The 23,706-nt window shown below is 39.7% G+C and overlaps 1 long non-coding RNA gene across 1 annotated transcript in view; it reads left to right on the top strand.

Annotated features, from left to right (window-relative positions):
• The first annotated feature begins 11,347 nt into the window (after positions 1-11,347).
• LOC311584732 overlaps positions 11,348-23,706 on the top strand; it is a 207,611-nt gene continuing 195,252 nt past the window's right edge. Inside the window, exon 1 of the long non-coding RNA XR_014774986.1 lies at positions 11,348-11,410. This is a non-coding gene — a long non-coding RNA (uncharacterized lncRNA). The remainder of the gene's footprint in view (positions 11,411-23,706) is intronic.

Genomic DNA, 23,706 nt, shown 5'->3' with positions numbered 1-23,706 from the left:
CTTGGCAACAGATGATACAACCTCACAACTGTAATTATACTCATGGGTTGTACAGACAAAAAGAAACTGTTTTACATGACAGAGATATCTACTGTCAAAATTGAAGGTTAACACTCATCTCTTTGTGACAGAACATAGAAGTTTAAAACTTACATCACTACCAAAGATACATCAACAGGTTTGGAGAGATGGCTCATTGGGGGAAGAGTGCTGCTGCACAGTCATGAGGGGCTGATATCAAGTTCTCAGCATCTATATAAAAGCCAAGCCATGGCCATGGGTGCCTTGGCACTAGGAGCTAGAGGCAGGAAGATCCTGGAAACTCCCCACCAGCTCATCTAGATGAAATGCTTAGGTTCAGTGAGAAACTCTGTCCCATGAGGACAAGACAAAGAATGACAGAATAAACATGGGTACACACACACACACACACACACACACACACACACACACCATGGCTACGTGTTCTTTCTCTTCAATAAACATTAAATACATTCTAGTATATACCATGTGCTTGGAAACAGCACAAATGGCCATGATTACCAAGGCTTGAAATCACACAACATAGGAGATGACCCTGGTGGACATGAGTGAGAACTTAGAAGCAAGCATGATGTACAGGACTGCTTAGGTTTTCTGAAAGTTCCCCACAGACCTGAGGGAGGTAAAAACCAAAGAGTCTTACTGCGGTGCAATGATGGAGGACAGAAGCCAGAGATGTAGATGTTCACTGAATCCCTCCTACAGGCTCTACCCTTGGCCTAGAGAGGGCTGCCACCTCATGGCTCTGCCCACAGTCTTTCTTCTCTTAAGACTCTCCCATTATAAGAACAGAACAGTGATAGTCAGGTTGGATGAGGTTACACTCTGATGACTCAATTGGCCACATTCTGAGGTTCTGGGAACTGGCAATTCTGTATTTGGTTCTGTAGAAGACACAATTCTGCCCACAACACAAAATAAGAAAAAAAAACCTCTCAAATTATTCAAACACTTCGAAATGCCACTGAAAACAGCTCATAAGTTAAAAAAAATCAGGTATCAGATACAATGAGAGGTATCTGAACAGCAGAATATCACAGAATCTCAGAGGCAGTGAAGCACATCATTAGCAATGCTAAGAGGTGTATTCATGGCTTTAAATGTTTATATTAAAAAACAAGAACACTTCACAATAAAAAATCTAATTTTCCACCTGAAGAAGCCATTAAAAAAGAACAAAATAAACCCAAAGTGCACAGAAGAAAGGAAATGATAAATATACGAGAAAATTAAATGACAGATAAATGATAGGGAAAACCAACAAACTAAAAAGTTGAATATTTTAAAAGTTTAATAAAATTGAGAAACCCTTAGAAGAGGGATACAAAGAGAAATTGCAGGGATGTTATTTAGTGGGAAAATGAGAGTAATCATTTAAAAAGTGATAAGAAATCCACTGTCAGGAAGACAACAGATGCAGTGTGTGTAAGCAAGTCCCCGTCTATAATACATAAAGATCAGCTACAAGACAATGATTAAAAATCTATTTTTAAAAAGAAGCAAAACCCCTAGTAGTATATATGAATATATATTATATATAGTGTATGTTTATGTGGCATATGTATGATAAATAGATTAAAAGGTTATCATCGACATTGTTACTCATTGGGAAAATGCAAATGTAAAGTGTAGCACTACGAAAGTTTACACCTAATTTTATATTGTAATAACTAAATTTTTGAAAAAGGCAAGACATACAGACAAATAGCTCATATGGATTCCTGTGGTTTTTAATGTTGCAAGTGACTGTAAATCTGTTTTATATTCACTATTCTCATGATATTGGTTATCTACCTTATGATTTAGGAATGCCACTCCCACATGTTTAGTCTTACAACAGTAACACAGAACAGCAATCAACAAGTAACAACGTGTCTTTACAGTAGCTCCATTCTGAAAAGAGCACATACGTTTTGGCTTTAGTAGGAAAAGGAGTAGATACATTGTAAATGTGTATACATGTGACACCAAAGCATGTTAAAAGGGAAAAGTTCATGCTCTAATCACTAAGTCACAGACTTGTCATACTGAGCAATTGATATCATGCACTAAAAATTTGAGGATTATTAAACTTCCTTATGACATCAGCCTGGATCATTAGCTTATCAATCTGAACTGAGCTCATTTTGCTGGCAAATAGGTGCCAAACATGACAGACAGGGCAGTTTCCATTGCTGGTTGACCAGCACTCCCAAAGAATACCAGGGACATGGGCTCCAAAGAAGCCCAAAGTGACCACCATCCTCTACTTCCTAAATAGCACAATTCTTAGACTCTTTATCTGTAGAGGTTCTCACTTGTCAAACATAACTGCACAAACCACACTAAATTAACCAGTTTTGTCTGTTCTGATCTTTTTTAGCTTTGCAATAGATACCTAAAATGCACCAGCAACACAGTGGCTGCCTGTCAGCTTATTGTTTTTCAGATCTGAATTTCTAGGGTTGGTTTAGATGTGCTGGGAGTTTTCTGTCTGAGTCTGAGCAGACGAGGGAGGGAGGAACACTTTTCCTGGCCCATGTGGTCTCTGCTGTCCCGGGCCAGTGTAGGGGATATCAGGGTTCACTGTTTATGCAGGTCATTGGCAGGAGTGTGTGGTTGCATTGTTTATGGCAGTTACATAGAGTTGTATAGCAAGGTTTGAGTTATGGAGACAAAACTGACATGTGTGTGTGCCTGAATTTGCATGAGTTCCAAGGATACCAGAAATGGTAACTCCTGGAACCCCAAGTTACAGTGCAAAGTAGGTGTCGCTCTGCCTGCCCTGGATATATTGCTACAGGAAGGGGAAGGTCACTAATTGTGGCAGTGTGGAAGCCAAAGTGTCACCCATAAACCCATTTCAAAGTTTGATCCCCAGCTGGTGGCGCTGTTTGCAAAGGCTGCTGAATGTTCAGGAGGTGGAGCATGGCTGACACAAATAGGTCCTTCGCGGCCAGGCCTGAGGCTCTTCAACCTGGGCCCACTTGCTGTTCACACCCTGCTGTAAAGGGTGTGGGTGCAATGTGACCCACCCCCCACCTGCAGCTCCTGTGATGGACTACATCTCCTCAAACTATGAGGAGGAACAAACCCTTCCTCCCTCCAATTGTTTCTTCTCGGGAGGTTTTGTCGCAGCAACAGCACAGCAAGGAGGTTTGATGGTTGTCACAGGGCCCTGTAGCTACAGCAGCCACCAGAAGCAGTGGGCAAAATGCTGAACACATGGAAGTGACTGCTCTAAGAGCGAAAGGAATTTGCAGCGGTGTACTGAGGATTCAGGTACCACATGGCAGAGTCATGAGATTTGTGTCTTCTGATGCATTGGCCTTTCATGCCCAGATCCTGCACCAAATATGACAGCCAAAAACATTTGCACCAGGATTTAATTTACTCTTCAACTTTTGGAGTCATTTGGATGTTTTCCTTATTAACATATATGCTTTTTTCAAAGCTGATCAATACAACATATTTGAGAAAGACGGACTTTTTTCTGCTATTGGGATATCATGTTGGATGTACCCGAAATCTCCTGAACTTATTTGGTGCTTCCCACCACCCATACAAGGGCCTCTTTCGGTCTTTTGACCCGTTTTGCATTGAAAGTGGATGTTAATATCCATCACCATCCTGTGTCTTAGAGTTCCTGGACCTCCTACTTTAGGACTGTGGTTTCAGAACTATTTGGTGCATGCTTTTTAGTGAACATTCTCTATTTACTATGAATCATGTCTTTTAGTAATGCATTCTTTTGTTTTTGCTCCTTGGAAGTTTTGAGCCCAAGCTCTACCTTGTCTTTATAAGCATTGTGTACACTTGTTTGTGCCCACCTTTTAGATTTTCCCAGTCACTTAGTTTTTGATACACCTCTTCCCTATGAGATAAACTTCTCTAAGAACAGTAATCTAAGGAAACCTTTTATTAATCACTGACTTTTACCCCTTCGTACTTATTCATTGACTATAAATGTTTACTGAAATTTTTAAAATCAGATTTTCAGTTTGTGTTTGCCCCATTCCCTATGAGTTTTTTTCTCCTCATGTCACCGTTTATTCTACTTGGGCAGCTGTGCCTGTTTTTCCAAAGGCTGCCTTTACCATCACAGAATAGAACGGCTGTACTCTTAGTTTTCAGTGAACTGTCTGCTATGTGCTTTGTCAAATTCCTGTGATGTCTTGTCATTGCTTAGGTGGTAACCACTGAGCAAGTGGCTTCTCACTTCTCACTCCATGTTCTTGTTCTATTTCTTTTCCTGTCACACTGTGTTTGCCCTCCTCCTGGGGAGCTGCAGCAAGGCCTATGCAAAGGACTAGAGCACAGAATTTCCTGAGTTCCTACCTTGTTTTTACATTCACACTGGCAGAAAAATTTGGGTAGCTGTAATATTTGGATTTTTATTAAATTCTTTCAGGGCCACTTTCCTTATTGTTCCCTTTGCTGTGATGCCTGCAATGACTCCATCTTCCTATTTCATGCCCTCTGGAGCTGACCTAGGCATTTTTTTCTAGAAACGTAGAAATTGTTTTTCTTCAAAGTCAAATAGATATGTTTAGCTTATGCCTAGGAACTGAACATTTGAAATAAATTTTATAAATGCCTGTTGTTTTTCAATATTTAAAGTCATGCTTAATTTTTAACAGAAGCATTAGATAATAGTTTTAAATGGTTTGTATTATGTGCTTTTACTTTCAACACTTTAATTGTAGTTGTGTACTACTTTCTTAACTTGATTTTTAGATATACTTTCTTGTTTATTCAAATATATAATTTATTATTCAATTTATTGGCTGGAGTTCTTTTCTATTCTCTAATTTACTCTTTATTAGAGTAAATTTCTCTAATTTACTCTTTATTTTAAAGACTTGTTTTATTGTTGTTTTTTTCTCTTTTTCTCTTTTCTCTTTCACACCTTGGTCTGTGAAAATGTTTCGCATTTGTGATCACTTCATTTCATAGTTGCCTGTGGCCACTCCAGGATGACTGTGGCTACCATAAAGTGTGCTACTTCCTGTCTTCTCTGTCATGCACAGGGACTTGGTATCAGTCTTTTTGTGCTGCCCTTAAGTAGCTTCATAGAGAATCTTGTTTGCTGTGTGTGTGTGTGTGTGTGCCTGTGTGTGTGTGAGTTTGTGTGTGTGTTTATGTGTGTGTGTGTGTGTGTGTGTGTGTGTGTGTGTGTGAGTGAGTGTGCCTGTGTGTGCCACTTGAAATATTTTGAGATTTAATTCTCTCAAGCTAGTAGTAGTTAGGGATATTGAGTGGAGTGGATTTTGTGTATCTTGGTTCAAGAGGCAGAGATCTTTCTTTCGTGTATTGACATCATTTCTCTAATTGATGGCATGCCTTTTTGGTATGTGTGCAGTGAATTTTCCTGATTTTATAATGCTTTTTCCCTCCCTTTTGCTTCTGAATATTTCATTTACTCCTGTTTGCCCATGAGTCTACTGAGTCCCTGGGGACTCTGCTTCACGTTGCTTTTCTCTAACTTATGAGTTGTGTGCATCTGAGGATGTCTTTTCTGAAGCCCCTTCCTTTATCAGAATTTTCTGTTCTCCTAGGAAGCCAATATTCTTCTTGATATTTTTTCGTGCATCTGCAATGACTTTTAAAGTGGTTTTATTGATATTCTGCCTCCGCTGGGCTCCTGATCTTAATGTATGGTTTTATAAAGAAAATGAAGATTTCCTGATCACATCTGTGATATTTCTTGGTGCTCATGTGCAGAACTTTCTGTAGCTCAAGTGTCAGGGCTCTTGAATGACAGAATCCAGAGGATTTTCAGTTTTCCAAGTGTTCCCTTTGAGCAATGGCAAGAGGCCAAGAAGACATCAGAGCTTGAGTAAGTAGAAGGATAGCACCACAATGGTTCTTCACTGTGATGAGAGAATAAGCAAAAGATGACATATATACATGGCTTCTCTTCAGATTGTTTCTGATATATATATGTGTATATATTATATATATAATTAGCATGTATAATATATTAATTATGTGTATAGGTATATATTTTTGAGAGGCCCATTAGCTGTCCATGGAAAAGTCTTCATGAAAAAGAAATTAGATGTACTAATTCTAAGCTCAGGGGAAATGTTGGGCCCAAGATTTATTATTTCAACTATATCAACATACCCACTGAGTTTGGCCATGCGACTGAATAAGGTCATAGAGCCCACAAGGGAAAATACACAAGAAAGGAACTTGGACATTGGATTGGAGGCACCAGTGAGGAATGTAAGGTTGTCCTATTAGGCAAGGGAATAAAGAGAGTATAGATTCCTGGGGTTCAACTTCAGAAATATTTAGCTAACTAAGTGATACAGTGAGGGTCAAATGGCCATTGGGATGAAAGTATCACATATCCATATGCTCATAAGTCTGAAGATTAGAGAGTTACCAAAGCTGTGCCTATGGGTGGTGATTTTGCTTTATGTAGGCTTGCCTTTTCATTAGAATTGAGTTTTCTCCAGTGTCCAATGGTTTCAGTTCTGAGACTGTCTTAGTTGCCTTTCTATTGCTTTAACAAAGCACCATGATCAAGGAAATTTACAGAAGAAAGCAGTTCATGGAGGCTTATAGTTTCAGAGGATGAGTTCATGACCATCAGAGTGGGGACCATGGAAACAGGGAGGCAGACATATTGCTGTATGAATAGCTGATAGTGTACATCTAAAGTAGGTGGGGGGAGAGGGAGGAAGAGAGAGAGAGAGAGAGAGAGAGAGAGAGAGAGAGAGAGAGAGATGGAGAGACAGAGACACAGAGACAGAGACAGAGACAGAGACGGGAGAGGAGAGAGCTACCTGGGAATGGACTGTGATTTGAAATTCCAAATCCCACCTTCATCCTCCTCTAATAAAGCCACACCTCCTCATCCTTCCCAAACAGTTCTATAAACTGGGGACCAAGTATTCAAATATATGAGTCTGTGGGGGCCATTCTTGATCAAAGCACCAGAGACCCAGATTGGAAGAGACAGCTCTGACTCTTGGCCTCATTTCTCATATCATTGTCAGTGTAGTTTGGCAAGTAGTTCCATGTGATGGTTTTTAAGTTATACACTTACAAATTGAAGACTGTCTTACCCATATTCTAAAAGACAAACAAACGTCCAGTGGATTCCAGTGAGATCAAAGTCAGAGAGAAGAATGTGCATTCTGTCTTTGGTGGTGTTAATTATATACTGCAGAATGATTTGCGAAAAACAGGAAACATTTAGAACACGTGAATACAAGCTTAATATCTGCAATGCATCTTAAAGGAAATTATCAAAGATATAAAATATATAAATAAAAATAAAAGTAAATTCTATAATCATTGCACCAGGAGACAGCTAACAATCCAACCCAGCCTCCACATGGGAACGTAGGCAGAGTTTGATCCAAGGAAGATAGGAAATCTGGGTCAAAGACGGAGCTGGCTGCAGATGTCAGAAAGAGTGTATAGCGTAACTGTTCTGAAAGGAATTGACACCTGCTGAGATGGAAGGCACATGTGCTCCAGGAGTGGTGAGAAACCAGAACAACTTTTGATGTCCTAGTTTTCAGTTGGTTCCGAGGAGCAGAGAAATGGCTCTAAACTAGCCACACAGTCCCTTGGTAGAGCTGAAGGTAATCCATGTCTTTATGAAACTCATGTGCCCTCTTCTCGACATACACTGAGTATCAGTCAGTGCTGAACAAAGTATCTCCTGCAGCTTGGTTCACAGCAAACCATCCAGCTGGTAAGCAGGCTTCCCAGTCCCTCCTGTTGATACTGTAATCATGAAAACCTACTTCCTTTGGGGTTATTTAATGAATGTGATTGTTCCATAGAGTCTGGAGAACAATCTCTGATCGCCTTGTTTTTGGTTTTGAATGAGTGAATTTATTAACTAAAAGCAAGCCAAAGTAAAAGAATAAATACAAAGAGACAGACAGACAGGTGGATAAGATACAAAAATGTCCTCAACTACTACTCAAAACCTGCAGCGGACTGACTGTGGAAGGCTGTTTGAGGTTCTAGATGCATCACTCTATGTAGACACCCCATGTTGTGTTTTCCGGGAAAGGTTCCAGCTGCACAGTGCTCTCCCTTTGCAGACAGGTTATCATTAACTTCCAGATGTGCTTTTCTTCCAGGGGAATGTGTTCTGTGTATGTGAAGTATTTTGCATGCTAGATACTTTTAAAGATTTATTTTTATTATTTTTAATTACGTTTTTGTGTGTATTTATTTATGCGAGGCCAGATCCTCCACAGACCTGGAGTTACAGGTAGTTGTGAGCCACCAAATGTGGGTGCTGGGAACTGGACCCAGGTCCTGTGCAAGAGCAGTACAACATGGTCTTAAACACTGTGCTAGCTCTCTGTCCCCCTCTTACCTGTTATATTTTAATGTATAATCTGTCCATAGTCTTTAAACAAATCTGTCTGTCTCATTAGAAAGAACAATTGTTTGCTGTGTTTTTCAGTGTATTATGTGGTTGGACACTGAGCATAGCCCTACAGTTAAGTTCCCTGGAAAGCTGCAAGGATTAGGTGTGAATGTAGAGATGACTCAGAGACACCGCTTAGTGGGAGCCAAGGAGCTGTTCGGATAACAGATGCTTTGAGCAGAGTGAGAGGGTGGGGATCTGTCCCTGAGTGTTTAGAGAAGGCTGGGAAGTGAAGATGAGGTCTGAATGTGACTTGAAGAGGTTTTAGGGCAGTGGAAGAAGGTAGCTGCTGATTGCATTTAGGCTTTCAGGACTCCTTTGTGGTTTTATAAAGAAACGTCTTAGAAACTGATTCCTATTTTCCTTAATTGAAAAGGGTTTCCCCGAGGTAGGACACAAAGGGTTTGGGTGAAACAACTACAACTGTGGAAGCTATGAGGTGGAAATCTGAGCGCGAGACAGAGAAGGAAGATTTAGAAGAAGGACTTCCTCATTCACAGGTCTGAGGAGGTGGCTGCTTACAAACGTGAAGGCAGAGCATGATCCACATGGTCCACTAGCAAGGGTCAGGTATTCAGGAATTCTCAGCTGAGAATGCCTCACATCTGCTGGCCTTGGCACTCAAGAAGGAAGTATAGGTTGGCGTCCTCACTGGCCGGAGTCCTGGGGAAGCACAGACTTGCTGAGCTATGGGAAGAGCAGATTAAAATCATCTTTATGGGTGAGATGATGGGTAAAAGTTCAAGGTCATTGTGAGCAAGAAAGAGAGAGAGAAAGGGAGGGAGGGAATGAGGGAGAGAGAGAGAGAGAGAGAGAGAGAGAGAGAGAGAGAGAGAGAGAGAGAGATGAGATATTGAGAGAGAATAAATGCCCATGCTCTGCTGAGACTGGACCTTGCACAGACTTACATTTTATTCTCTAACTTGCCTCCAAAGCAGACTTTTGCCAATAGTGCCATATTAAAGTGCCCTTCAAGCGGCAACTTCAGTAGAGATAACACATTCTAAAGTTCATCATTAATGAAGAATGATTGACAGGTAAACCTGATATGTATTCTAGATTCACTGTTTTGATCTCTGTGTACACTGGGAAATGATCACCACCATCTTGCCAATTAACACATCCACCCCGATATCAAAGAATACACGTGTTAACACCCATGTCAGCGCTTCCGTTTTAGCAATATTAAACAATTGTGATCTTGATCTTGCATTAACTGGCTTTTTAACACATTCTCTATGAAGCCTTGTTTGTTTCTCTTGGCAGACAGCATTAGAAGACTGCTCTAGTTTAGGCAATGTGAAAGCATTTGAACCCCATTAAAATACAAACATCTCCACGCAAACCTCCTTTGAAAATGCTTCGCAGTGAGGGGAGATCGCCAATGCATTAGCTGTTCACTCAGCTAATGGGGCACAGGGAGCCATGATCGACTTTGCTTGAGCTCTCGGCAGAAGTTGAGGGAAGAATTCCTAAAACCTAAAAATAGATGAGTAAATGCAGCCCCCTTGGAAATAAAGCATTTTAACATTTTTTTTTCCTTACTTATGTTACTGAAGTTTAAATTGCTTCATAAACACTGGTGCAGAAGTATGGAAACGGAAAATTCACTGTAAAAATAAATAAATAAATAAATAAAAGCAGGAGATGAGAGCAACACAGGAAGCTTTAAAGTCATGGAACTGGCACCCTGGGTGATCATAACTGGTCACCTGCCCTGCTACCAGGCCAGCTTCAGGGAGAGGTCCCCAAATCCACTTCTGTTCTCAGCTTCACCAAAAGGGTCTGAAAGCAAGCAGTGTCTTCATGCACAAGCAGTTTACTGGTATTTCCCAGCATGCAATCTGTTCCATTATAAGATGAGTAATATGGGCGTTGGATTTTATAGTTCGTCCCAGCACTGCAGATTCCCCTCATACAGATGACACAGTCAGATGGGCGTGGCTCATAGTGACCACTCACCCTTTCCAACTGCTCACTTGTGACTAAGATACCCTCTTCAGGAGCAATCAGCAGCCGGGGGGGGGGGGCGGGGGGGGTCACTGAGGCGTCTTAGAGATACTGTAAAGGTGCTGCCTAGCAACGGGGACCCATTCTGAGAAATGTGCCATTTGGCAGTTTAGTCATTGTGTGAATACCAATGGAAGTCTGAACCCAGATGCATCCATCACACTGCTGTGGTTTGAATGAGAAGTGTCCTCCACAGGCTTGTGTCTGAACACATGCTCCATCATTAATGGCACTGGTGGCGATGGTTATGGAATGTTTAGGAGACAGAGTATTGCTGTAGGAAATATACATCTCTGGGTGACAGGCTTTGAGGGCTGTGCATTTGTTTATCCCACCCCCACTTCCTGTTCTCTTTCTCTCTCCACTTCCTGTATGAAGACGGGGTGTTATTACCCATCTTCCATGTTCCTGCCTCCATGCCTACCATGCCCTGCCATGGTAGTGTGCATCCCTTCTGGAATAATCATAAGCCAAACCCCTTCTTCCATAAGCGTCATCTATTGGAGAACTCTATCACACCATGGAAAGGTAACCAATCCACACTCAGCCGAGAACACACTCAACATTGCCACTTCAAACATCCAATGACAAACATGTAAACCAGTGACATAGCTATGTATCATGTCTGTTAAGCAACATGTGCTGAGCCTGACTGAGTGCTGTTCTACTGCACCTACTCTGCAGGCTTCTTTCCCAGACATGTCTGTCTTTCAAGAACAGACATGGATGCATGCACTGCCATTAGCAGTCATCAGCATAGTTCCTGGTAGTGGGGGGAGGGGCAGTGGGGGGCGCTCTAAGACTTAGTTTTCTGAAAACCAGCACCAGCTCTCCTTCATGCTCTCTAGCTTCCTGGCTTCCTATGTGACATCACATCCTCCTGCTGTGATATCACTCACCACTCACCACCTCAGTACATGGGGGACCCTTATCACAGCAATGCCATGCTGATTGCTCAAGAACTGTGAGGTAAGTAAGTCTTCCTTCTTTATAAAGTGACAAACCTTGGGTGTTTTGTTATAGAAATTGAAACAGACTATAGCAGACACCTTTCCCAGAAGACAAACTAGTCAAGAAGTGAGATGTCAACCTCCACTCTGGTGGCTGGTGGAGGCATTCACAAGGCTATGGAGACAGCACGTACCTGCTCTGATTGACAGAGTAATGATAAACATGTTAAGTTGTGTAGTTAATAAATTGATTATGACTAACTTAATTTTTATGAGCTCGTTATACATTAGGTGGCAACAAGACTTATTTCCTTTATTGAATAGAAAGTGGACATGCAGTATACAAAATGTTAGAAAACTTGACCTTGAATTCTGGGAAAGAGAACCCTTCTCACTGATTGTCTGAGCAACCTCTCCCCCTTAGTTTTCCTGAGCAGTGTGACGGGATGGTTACTAGAATCTAAACCCATTTGTGAGGTCTCTGTCAGTGCGGAAGCATGAGGACCACTCCCTCAGAAGGCTTCGTGCTGTGCTCTGGCTCTCTGTGGAGGAGCGAGGGCTCCCTCTTTGCCTTGCCTCACTATTGCTCTGCTCCCTGCTCCACCTCTTATGATTAATCACCTCCTCTTGATGCCTCCAGCTCCCTACAAAATTAGGATGCAGTATAACACAATGCAGTGTGGTGTCTGGACAAGTGTGGCCTGCAGGGCACCGTGACAGGAGACTGGAGTATCTTTGTCTCTCTTTCCTTTTGCTATCTTAGGATGAGCCTTAACGTTAATTATTTGTTTATTGTAATAGACCCCATTTTCTGCTGCCAACTAAGATTTGCGAGACATCTTTGACACTAGAAAAGGCACGAGTCCTGTGTGATCATTGCTGCAGACGTGCAACTGAAAACGCAGTCGGTCATAATCTATGCAAAATGCGGGTTGTATAACTTGAATTATTCATCTGAAATAGATTTTCAGTACAGTGAGTGATTGTACACTTGACAATAAGTGATAAATAATAGTGATTTTGATAAATTCTCCAGGATGGATGGCTCATGGCAATGCATAAACAGTGGGAAGGCATTCCATCTTACACTGAGATCACTACCCCAATACAAAACAAACAGACGCTGTCACCTGGCATTTGCTGTTAACAAAAAGAATGTAATATCCAAAGCAAAGAGCTATGGTTAAAATTCAGGAGCAGCACTGGGCTTTGACCGAGTCCCAGGTAGGAAGAGGGAGGATCAGAGATGGTATGGAGCCTTGGACCTTTTGCCAGACTCTCCAATGGGAGTCATGAGGCTCCACAGCCTGCACATCACAGACCTGTGTTCCTGTGCTTAACACTGAGGAAGGAGAAATTCCAATTCCAAAGGCGACACAGGAGTGGTTATGCTGTTGATACATTAAAACATCACAGGCTAATGAAACCATTTCTGGGGCAACAGGATAAGACCAAAGACAGGCTTAATATGTTCTGGAGTTCTGATAACAACCACAAAGGGTCATCCAAAAAACATGCACAATCACAATATTGCTGTGCTATCTTGTTTGTGTCTATCAGGCAGACAATAATGCAAAATCTTTAATATATATGCTAAGAGAAAGATAAAACATACAGAAGTCATTTTCGAAAATTGATATACCTGAGCCTGTAATTTTATAGGCAGCTTATTGGGATAATTTTAGTAGCATATCAATTTTTCACGAGAGAAAAACATTGCAGATGAATTTTAAAAAGAAGCTTAGGACATAATTTTTCTCTATTCTGTACTCAAATCCCTTTTGATTCTATTCCCCTTTGTAATCTTGTCTCCTACCTTGCACTGCTGCTCATGGCTGCCTCATTTACATCCCCAGTGCCGTATCTATGATGTAGGTCACCTCCTGCCTTTTATAGCATTCAGCTGAGCAAAGGCGTATTTCCTAAGTGCCCAACTGTCTCCATATTCTACCCACATTTGTAATCAAGATGACCCCACCAATGCTAGACAATTATCACTATGAACTACATCCCACTGAGTTCAACTTTGCACCACTTAGAAAGATTCTGTACATCTCAACAACCTGTCCTAGGTCCTAGGGCTCCTCGTCTGTGCTGAGAGTGAAGGAGGTACTGTATTTACCTGGAGTTGGGTTGTAGGACTCTGATTCCAACTATGACTCACATACTGAAGACCCTCACAGACAGAAAGAGGTGGTGGGTTGCAGGTTGCATTGTCAAAACAGCATGCAATGTTATCTGTGGAATGGTGTACATGGAGACAAACAACCATACCCATACTTAAACAGTGAAATAATTGGACATAATCCTACTAAAATCAGAGATTAGAAATACACTGCTTGTATTTCTTGTCCTGTATTTCTTGTCTTGACCTTGTCCTCTAAGTCTTAAAACTTAGACTTGAAGGTAGAAGAAAATCAAAAGAAATGTTAAGAGGTAAATAATACAGAAAAAATACAAAATCTCAAAGTAATTCCATGACAAAATTACTAAAATGTACAGGGAATCTACCAAGATCAAGAAAGTACTAAATGAGGAAAACTCCAAAATTTAAAAGTGATGATATTGATATTACATTTAAAAACCATATACATTGAATAATAGTAAAATATTATAAATGAAATTATGGTAATGAAAACATTAATAAAACTGGTCAGTTCCTTTAAAATATTTTAATGGATTGATAAAGCCAGAGAGAGCTAAAATAAACAAAACTGTGTTGAGTGAACTCCATCCATGACAAAAATTTTCAAAAGGGAACTATTAATATGAGTAGCATCATTGGGTCATTGTGCCAAGTAACTAAGTAATGCAAACATATAGATATTCTTTAAAATAAGGACTGTAACTTACGTTTGTACTCATTTTCTGAAGTCAAAATACTCCAGTTCTAAAAGTTAACAAAATATTGTAAGGTAATAAACTTATAAGTATATATACATATATGAGGAATTTTGACACACTATAAATATATTATGTAATTAATATATATTAATATATTATATAATTATTATATTAATATAAGAGTATTTTAATATATTGAATAATATAATATATAAATATGTTGATATATATCAGTATATTATTTTCATTAATTATATAATATTAATTATAAATTAATATAATCATTAATTATATGCTTAAAATATGATGAAGAGTTGCTCCAGGATTGCAAGGTTGGAAAATAATAGGTGATCACTGAGTACATTAATTGCACAAAGAAATCGGGTATAACTCAATACAATCTTTAAGATGACACAATTAACCCAGGCATTATAAAAACTTTCCACAGGTTAGGAATAGAAGGTGATTTTTTTTCAGCCTTATAGGTTATATCTACAAAACAACTGTATCACACATCTTTGTTAAGAGGAATTACTGAGTAGTTTCTCTCTATAATTGGGACTAGATAAAGGATAGTATTCATTACTCATTGTGTTTAACAATAAATGGAGATCATGAACATACTTTAACACTAGAAAATAAATATAACTCATAGTTATTGGCAAAGAAGACACCAATTAGTTGGTAGTACAAATTGTTATGTACAAGATAACGAGGAATCAACAAATAAATCTCTGTAACAAGAAACTGCTCAAATGAAATGTCACATTCGGTTCATGGAGAGACCCCATGTCCATGGGTAGGAAGATGGCTTTATTTACTTTCTTAGTGCAATCATTGTCAAAAGACCAGGAACATCCTGGGAGAAAGAAATTTGAGTTGTTTGTTTTAAAAACATTTATGGAATTTCAAAGGAGTTTACATAGCCAAACAAGCAGAGGATGAGGAAGAGCAAGCAGTGCTTCAGCCTTCCTGTTTCCATTGGTTCACAGTGAGGAGACAGGGGTGGACAGGGAAGGGGAGGAGCCAGACAGATACAGACCAGTGTCTACATCATCAAATATCTTTTAATGACAAGCAAGAGCACTTCCCTTCCTGCAAAGAATGGTTCTGGAAATCCTGATTTCTGTACAGGAGAACAAGCAACTGAAAAGACACCTTATACTTAAAAAAAAAAAAGAATGAAATCAGTCACTGTCCTAAATATCAACCTCCTAAGCTTTGTAAAAGAAAATCGAAATAAAAATTTTTTGTGGCCTTAGAAAAAAGAAAACATTTCAGGAAAGCTTATTAAAATCGCCAACCAGAAGAGGGGGAAATGAAATATCAATTGCATGAATATAAAGCTGACTTACCTGTTTTCTGTCCTTGCTTCACCTTAGGTTGTGATTGATAAGTTTAATGGAATTTCATAGGTGTGTACTGTGGGGGATCTTTGATATAATTATCAGAAACCTTAGATACTAATTTCCTAAGAGCCTTATTGAGATATGGTTATCCCATGGTACATAAAATAGGCAACTGGACAATCTAGGACTTGCAAATCCGGTAGATGGATTTTTGTTTTGTTTTGTTTTGTTTTGTTTTGTTTTTTTTTTTTGATCCCTTTAGTTAGCCTATGCCTTTTGATTGGAGAATTGAGGCCATTAATATTTAAAGTTTTTATTAAAAGTTATGTGTTGATTGCAGTCATTGTGTTGTTGGGTTTTGGTGTGTTATCGGTGGTATTTTGTGTCTCGGTAATTATAGCTCTGTTTGTTTTCTTTCTACAGTCTCTTTGCTATGCTCATTCTCTCCTCAATCCAAAGTATTGCTCCCTGCTCTTTCCTTGGGTTTGTTCTGTTGGCTATGTTCCTCAGGCATGTTCTGTTGGGGCTGTTGCCTTTTACCTCTAACTATGGAAGATAGTTTTGCTGGGTATATTAGTATAGGTTGGCAGTCATGATCTTTTAGGACTTGGAGTACATTTCTTTTGTTCCTCTGGCTTTCAAAGGCTCCAAAGAGAAATTGGCTGCTGTACTCATGTGTGTTTCTTTCTATCACTTATTTTTCTCTTTTCAATGCATTTTCTTTATTCTGTATACTTCATGTTTTAACTATGATGTGCCATTGAGATTTTTCTTTCCTGGCTTGTCTAGTTGATGGTCTGTGTACACCTTGTATCTTCTTCCAGTTTGGGGAACGTTTCTACTATATTCCTGTTGAAAGTCTGGTCTATGTCAATGGCCAGAGATTCTTCTCTATCATCTATTCATATTACAGTGTTTGATATTTTCCTGGTGTCCCAAGTTCCTGTATGTTCCTTTTTGTGTGTGTGTCCATGTGTGTACACACACATATGTGCATATGTGCATGTGTGTTTATTTCATATTCTTTGCTTATTCCATTAGATATTACACATTATCTTTATACACTAATATGCTATATTCTGTTTGCAAGATTTTTGCTTGAATTATCTAGTTTAGTTGTATTATCAGGTTTTACAACTCCATTTTAGATTGAGTCGCCTTCAATACTTCTGTTTCTTTATTGAATTCCCCCCCCCCCGTCTCTCTGTCTGTCTCTATCTCTCTGTCTCTATTTCTTTGTCTCTGTCTCTCTCTCTGTTTGTCTGTCTGTCTCTCTCTCTCTCTCTCTCTCTCTCTCTCTCTCTCTCTCTCTCTCCCTCTCTCTCTCTCTCTCTTTTGTAATTTATCAGGATAGGATTTCTCTGTGTACATAGCCCTGGCTGTCTTGGAGCTTACTTTGTAGATCAGGCTGCTCGAGAACTCTCAGAGATCCACTTTCCTCTGTCTTCCATGTCTACCTTTCACCTTCATGAATGCTGGGATTGATGATGTACATCAACATGCCCAGCAAGTTCTCTTTTTAAATGCTGGATTGTCATTGTCATTTTCATCAGCCTTTTTGTTTGTTTGTTTCCTCAGGCATCTCTTTGACATTTATTCTCTTTAAATTCATGCTTTAAGTTCATCATGCTGTTTCTTTGTGTCTTCTTTATGTCCCTTAAATTCTTTGGTCATGTTTTCTTTTTAATTCTGTGGATTGGGGATCTTCTACACAATTCTCATAAGATAAGATTTCTGTAGGATAGGAGAGGCTTTTTGGCGGGGGAGAGGGGTTGATGCTGTGCTAGACTTTCACATTATTTGTATTTTTGTGATGAGATCTGGAAATATGGTCTTGTTTAATTTATTTTGTGTCTGATACAGATATAGCAAGTTGGGGCAGAGCGTAGTATGTGGGGGCCATGTTGAACCTGGAGGTTGGGTACAGCTGAGGTAGAATGAAGTCAAGTAGATACAGGGGTCTGGTCGACATAGGAACGGACTGGCATGTAGGATGTGTGTTCTGGTTGAAATCTCAATGTAGTGGGAGGAGATAGACCTGGAGGTTGGAATGGGTGCCTGGAACAAAAGATTAGGTGAACTCACTGAGCTGAACCCTGGTGAAGGATATGAAGGGTCTGACTGGGCAGAGAAATTGGGTGCAATGCATCTAATTGCGCATCCTTAATTGCATCTTTTGTGAAAGCAATTTATTACATTTTCTTTTCTTTCCTTCACTTATTAATTATGACCCTAATTAATTTATTTAATTTGCTGTACTGGAGATTAAGCACAGAGTCCTGCTTGTGTTATGTTCTTCCTGCCAGGGAGCTTTGTCCTCAGCCTTATCATATCCTCATTTTTTGGAATTGGTTAATAACCTTCTCTTCTTGATATCTGCTATGATGGTTTATCTGTGTTGTCTGTTTAATAGGACTTGCACTTGCCATGCAAAGAAACTTTGTTTCTTCTCTATATATTAATTTTCTCTGGATCATTATTTTCCACATATATTTATTTACATTTTTAGGTGGATACTAATTTTATTAATTTGGGAATTTCATTCCAGTGCCATGGAGTGCATATAACTCTTTTTGTTTTCTAGATACTTAATACATGGTACAAGAATGATGTTTAGATGCATTTATTTTCATGAAGAATCAGAAGAAAGATGTTCTTTAACTTAATATTTATTAAGAAATATCTTATTTTCTAGATACATTATTTTTAACTAATCTTTGTATTGGCTAGTTATCTGTTTCATATCAAGCTTATGAAATAAAAAAGAGCAGCCTTGATATACAGATTCTACTCAGATTTGCTGATGGTTTATTATAATACTACAGTATCAATTCAATTTTCTTGATGTTGCAACTCTTTGTAAAACGTGTCTTTTTCAGTGTTGTCTGCACCATTTATAGTTTCCACTTATAAATATGTCAATCATAATGATTTAGTGTCTCACATACTTATTTGTCTGCTTTCAGGAAATCAAATGCTGTGGGAAACGTGTACATCTCCCACTACAAACTTCTTCAGATTGTTCTGTTTATCCTTATAGATCTGTCCACATCTTGAAATATAAATGTCTAGAATTATTTTGCTTCCCTAGCTTGTGGATTTAATAGTTTGAAGTGATTCTTTTCAGACAGCTTGGCTACCACCATTACAGCATACATTTTGCTAACTGGAGCTTCTTCAAATACAGTGGATAAACCAGAGCAAAATTTGAGAAAATATTAATCCCATGCTCATTCATGTATGTTTGCACCTGAGAAACAATGAGTAAAATTTCACCTGTGAACAAAGAATAGAACATATATTAGGTACATAGACCACACAACATGCTACAGCCCAGATGCACATTCCACCACACATGCCACACACCAACTGCACTTTGTACACGCAGACACCACCCCCAGCCCACCATGTCACACTCTTTATGTAGCACCACACCAAACCCACAGACATAAGCACACCTTGGGCTTGGACTCTCCACCCACTTCTTTCTCAGGAGCCCTGGGTTGTCTGTTTTCCATTTAAAACTTACAAACTCGTGAAATCAGCATGGACTGTTGTTGTTCCTTCTGAACTGAAATCTTTTGAGTGATACTAACATCAACGTTTGATATAGGTTTTTAAAAAATTATCCATCTCTTTGCTTTCCAGTTTTGTATATATGCATCGCAATTTGTATCATAAAGAACATGAGTTGCAAAAGCTTCTATCCAGCCTGACTCTTTTGCTGTGTAGCTGAAACACGCTTTTCTCCAGCTGCCGTTGATGATGCTTCAGATTGAAAGAAGCTCTCCATACTGATAGCCACCATGCTGTGGTACCATGTGCTTATCACAGTTTCCTCTTCCTCACTTCCTTCTATTGACCTCTTTCCCAATATTGCTTTTGTCATTGTTATTAAATAGAATTTTTAAAGCTTTTTGAACAGTTTCTGGCTCATAACAAAAGGTAGGAAGAAAGAAGAGACCCCCTTTCCTGCCTTCCCACATGCATGCACTCGCCTACTACTAGTGCCCTCAAATCACCATGGGAGCATTCTCAAAATCAATGGATGAGTTTGTGTCTATACACCCTTCATTACTCATCAATTTTATCTGGGGTCCACTCTTGATGTTGTTGCTTTTTCTATGGGGATTGACAAGGACTTTTTCTGTCTGGAAGTCAATCTAGTTATTTTACTGTCATTACAGTTCTGAGTACAGCCTGTGCCTTAGCTCGATGTTAAGTGAGAGCTGCTTGCTCACCCCAAGATTTCACCTGTGTCTTCCATGATCTGCCTTCATGATCAAGATGCGGTGAATCCAGGTCTCAGACCCTTCAAAGAGGCACTGTGATTTTAGAATAAAATCTGTCCACCAAAATAAAATTTTGGTGGAACTACATGTTAGTAGCTATCAACTCTTTTTTATTTTTGGGTATTTGGGTTTGAACCTTTAGAACTTTCATTAATGCATGTGTATTTCAGCAAACATCCTTTAAAAAGTTACCTGGAGTTGTCTTCAACTGACTTTATTTCTCTTGGAAATGTAATTAAATATAGAACTTTAGGCTGGTAAAAAAATTTGTTCAGATATTGAATATATCAGCCCTGTGTGTTATGACTCCTGTTGTTAAAGAAGTTGATTGTCAACGAAGCCATCGCTCCCCTGAAGGAGCTGTCATCTTAATCTTCATTTTCTGTGATTTCAGTATGAGATGTTTACATGTTTTCATTTATGGGACTCAGTGGGCCTCTTCAGTCTATTTATAGATTCATCTATTTTGAAATGTTCTCATAGATTCTCTTTCAGTGTTTTTATCTTCACATTTGATTTTGCTGCCTAGACAATTTTTTCCCAATGGAGGTTATGATGCATCTATTTTCTCTTTATCTTTCTCTAAAGCGTTTGGAGCTTATCTTTTCCATTCTTAGTTTTCAAGTTTCTCCGCCCCCTGCCCCCGTGCATGTATGTATGTGTATTTTATTTTCACCACTTCCTGTTTCTCAATTTTACTATGTTGTTTTATAGTACGTTTCTTCCACCCGTATTTCCACTTTCTTTCTTTCTTTTTTTTTTTTTAATTTCAGTGCGGTGAGCATATCTTAGCAAGCTTCTTTTTTTCATTTATTCTTAGTGTTTATTGTTTCTCATTATTCTGGCACATGGATCTCGTTCTTTCTATTCTGACTTGGGGAATTCAGTATTATTTTCAGTAATAGTGTGAGTTGTAAAACTCAGACTTCAGTTCTGTTCCCTGCCCACTTCTCCCTGTTTGGTTGGGAAACCAGAGCCTTGGAAGCAGCAGTCTGGCTTTGTGGATTGTAAAACTCCCAGACCCTGTGTCAGACACACTGGGCATGCGCGTTGATGCACACACTGGGCATGTGCATTGACGCACAGGAGGACTAATCCCTTTCCCCTTCCTCTAAGAATGTGGAGTTAAGACAGCAAAGAGGGGCTGCTTATTCCAGAAGACTGCCACATGAAACCTATGAAAGGGTTGGAGGATGGCCCTCAGGAAATCTGAGAGCTGCACATGTCACGTGGGGCTTCTGCGATCCATTAAGAAGGACCAAGGAAGGACAATATGCGACTATTCTCTGGAGACCTGACACTGGGCACCTGGCCTCTGGAGGCAAGGGCTTCTCCTGTCTGCCATTGACCCAAGTGGAGAGCAGGTAGGGAATGGAGGACCCTGGTTTCCTCCTGCAGAAATAGAAAGAAGACTGAGAAAGTGTTAAAGATGTGCCTCAGCCCGATATCCAGTACTTGAGGCTCAGGGAGATTTTTCTGGCTCACAGAGTGAAGTGGCACCAAGCTCATGACTCTTGCTGTCTACAACAGTCCTGGTCTATGCAAACTTGGCCTCTTTCCCTGTGCAAGTGCAATTGGTCCTTTCCTGTTTAACTGCTGTTTCTACAGGAATGGCAGCTGCTCTTGGGAGGTGGGCAGTTTGACTGTTGGCCTGCCTTCTCTGAGTACTAATTCTGTAATTTTGCCTTATCCCATGTCATTTTGATGCTTTACACATTTGATAAACTTATTTTATTGTGCACGAGGTATATGTCTATGTACGTGTTTCTTGTGGTACACACATGTTGAGGATACATATGGGTGCATATGTGGAGACCAGAAGTTGACACCAGTGTCTTCTTCTGTCGTTCTCTACCTAATATTTTGAGACAGAGTTTCTCCCTGAATCTGAGGCTCACCAACTCAACTAGATTGGCAGGAAACTCTGACAGTCCTTCTAATTCCCACCTACTCCTCTCAATTCATACTTCTGGACCTGCATTCTTGATCTGGGTTCTTGACCCGGGTTCTTGACCCGGGTTCTTGACCCGGATTCTTGACCTGGATTCTTGGGGTCAGACTGAGGTCCTCTGGCTTTTGTGGCAAGCATGCTACCTATAACAGTATCCACACACCATTTTGCCCATGTTTTAAGTTTTCCTCATTGAGAATGTTAATAACAATTAATGTGCTCACTTTTTAAAAATACCTTATTTATTATAATACATTCAAATTACATCCCGATTGTCATCCCCATGCTCTTATCTTCCTGGTCCCACGATTCCTCTCTCTTCTGCCCTTTTTTCCTCCCCTAGACCTCTGACAGGGATGGCTCTCCTCCCACACTGTCTGGCCACAGCTTCTCAGGTCTCATAAGGAGAGCCTGCATCCACTTCGTCTGTGTGTCTGCATGGCTGTCCTGCCAATCACCACTTACCTAGGCAGATCACTTCCATGCCAAATAGTTTCCCAATCCTGACTGTCAAAGACGATTGTGAACCTCATAGAATTAGGTTCATCACCAGGGGAAGAAAGCTTGTACCCAAAACAACACTGAAACCACCTACATAGAAAAAGTTAATAATTAACCCAAGATACACTATGTATATTTGACTCAAGAATTTAGAAGGAAAGGAAGGCATGTTTTTTATTTTAGCCTTGTTTTTGTTTGTTTAATTAGCTAGTACAGAATTTTATATCTCTCCTTAAAATATCCACCTATGGGGAAAAGTGTCCCATTTGAGATTTTTGAAAGAAAATTTGATGTAAGATGTAAACTCTCCAGAATTGAAAATATAAAATCAGAGACATTTATGGGAACATCCCCTTTGTTGGTCATTCTTCCTGTTCGGCACACCTTGGTGCTGAAGTCATGGAGCCTGAGAGTTGGTAGGTAAATGCACATTGTTTATGTATAACTATCCTTTTGTATCCTTATCCATGGGGACCAGTTCTGAGATACCTGAATACCAAACACAATACCACACCACTCACAGGAAAGGCTTGGGACTTGTGTACAACCTATACCTTTCACTAATATCTTCCTAGTAATGGTTAATATGCTACATGCAATATGCACATAGTTGCTTTTAAAGAAATAGTGACAAAAATCTATTTTATCAGGAATATATTTTTTCAAACATTTTAAGTTCCTAAGTGGTTGAATCTATGTGTGTAGAGCAAAAGGCAGTGTGTTAGCAGTCTGAGAGATGTCCAGCATGATGAGAGACACATGCTTTCAGAACTAATTGAAATTCTAGGGGAATCAGAGGTTTACTGTGAAGAAAGGATGAGTATGCTTATGTTGTATTCTGGCAAAGTCGGCATGAACCAGTTGTGAGACTCTCAAACCAGAGGGTTTGGTTCTCTCTATGATTTTTTGTTGGTGTTTGTTTGTTTGAGCTGGAGGAAACAACTTTTCTGAGTGCAGCGTGTGCATGTAAAACCTCAAATTCTGAATTTGTAGCTCTCTGACATCTGGAACAGTTCATAATCCAGAACACGTTGAGCACTGAACTGATGCTGCAAGTGGAAAATCCCACACTTGGCTTCACATCATAGGCTTCTGTGAAACCATAGGCTCATTAAAAAAATATGAAATTACATTTGGGGCATCTCCACGTGGTATAATATATAAATGAATTTCAAAATGGCGGTTGAATGGTTTGCTATTTGTAAACTGATGGGTACCCTGTCTAAATAACCAAATGTCAAGGAAGGAAGGCAGGCATAGACAGCTGTGTGGAAGTGCTGCTTTACTGTCTTGTATCGTGGCAGGACGTTAGGAGATAGGCTAGATGAGGCAGTCATTTGTTGGTGGGCAGTTCAGGTTGATCCCAGCTGGAGAGTCT

The sequence above is a fragment of the Acomys minous genome, assembly GCF_964271855.1.
Source record: "Acomys minous genome assembly, chromosome: 15".
Lineage (NCBI taxonomy): Eukaryota > Metazoa > Chordata > Mammalia > Rodentia > Muridae > Acomys > Acomys minous.
The sequence above is the reverse complement of the archived record's forward strand: the minus strand, read 5'-3'. Positions and strand labels throughout refer to the sequence as shown.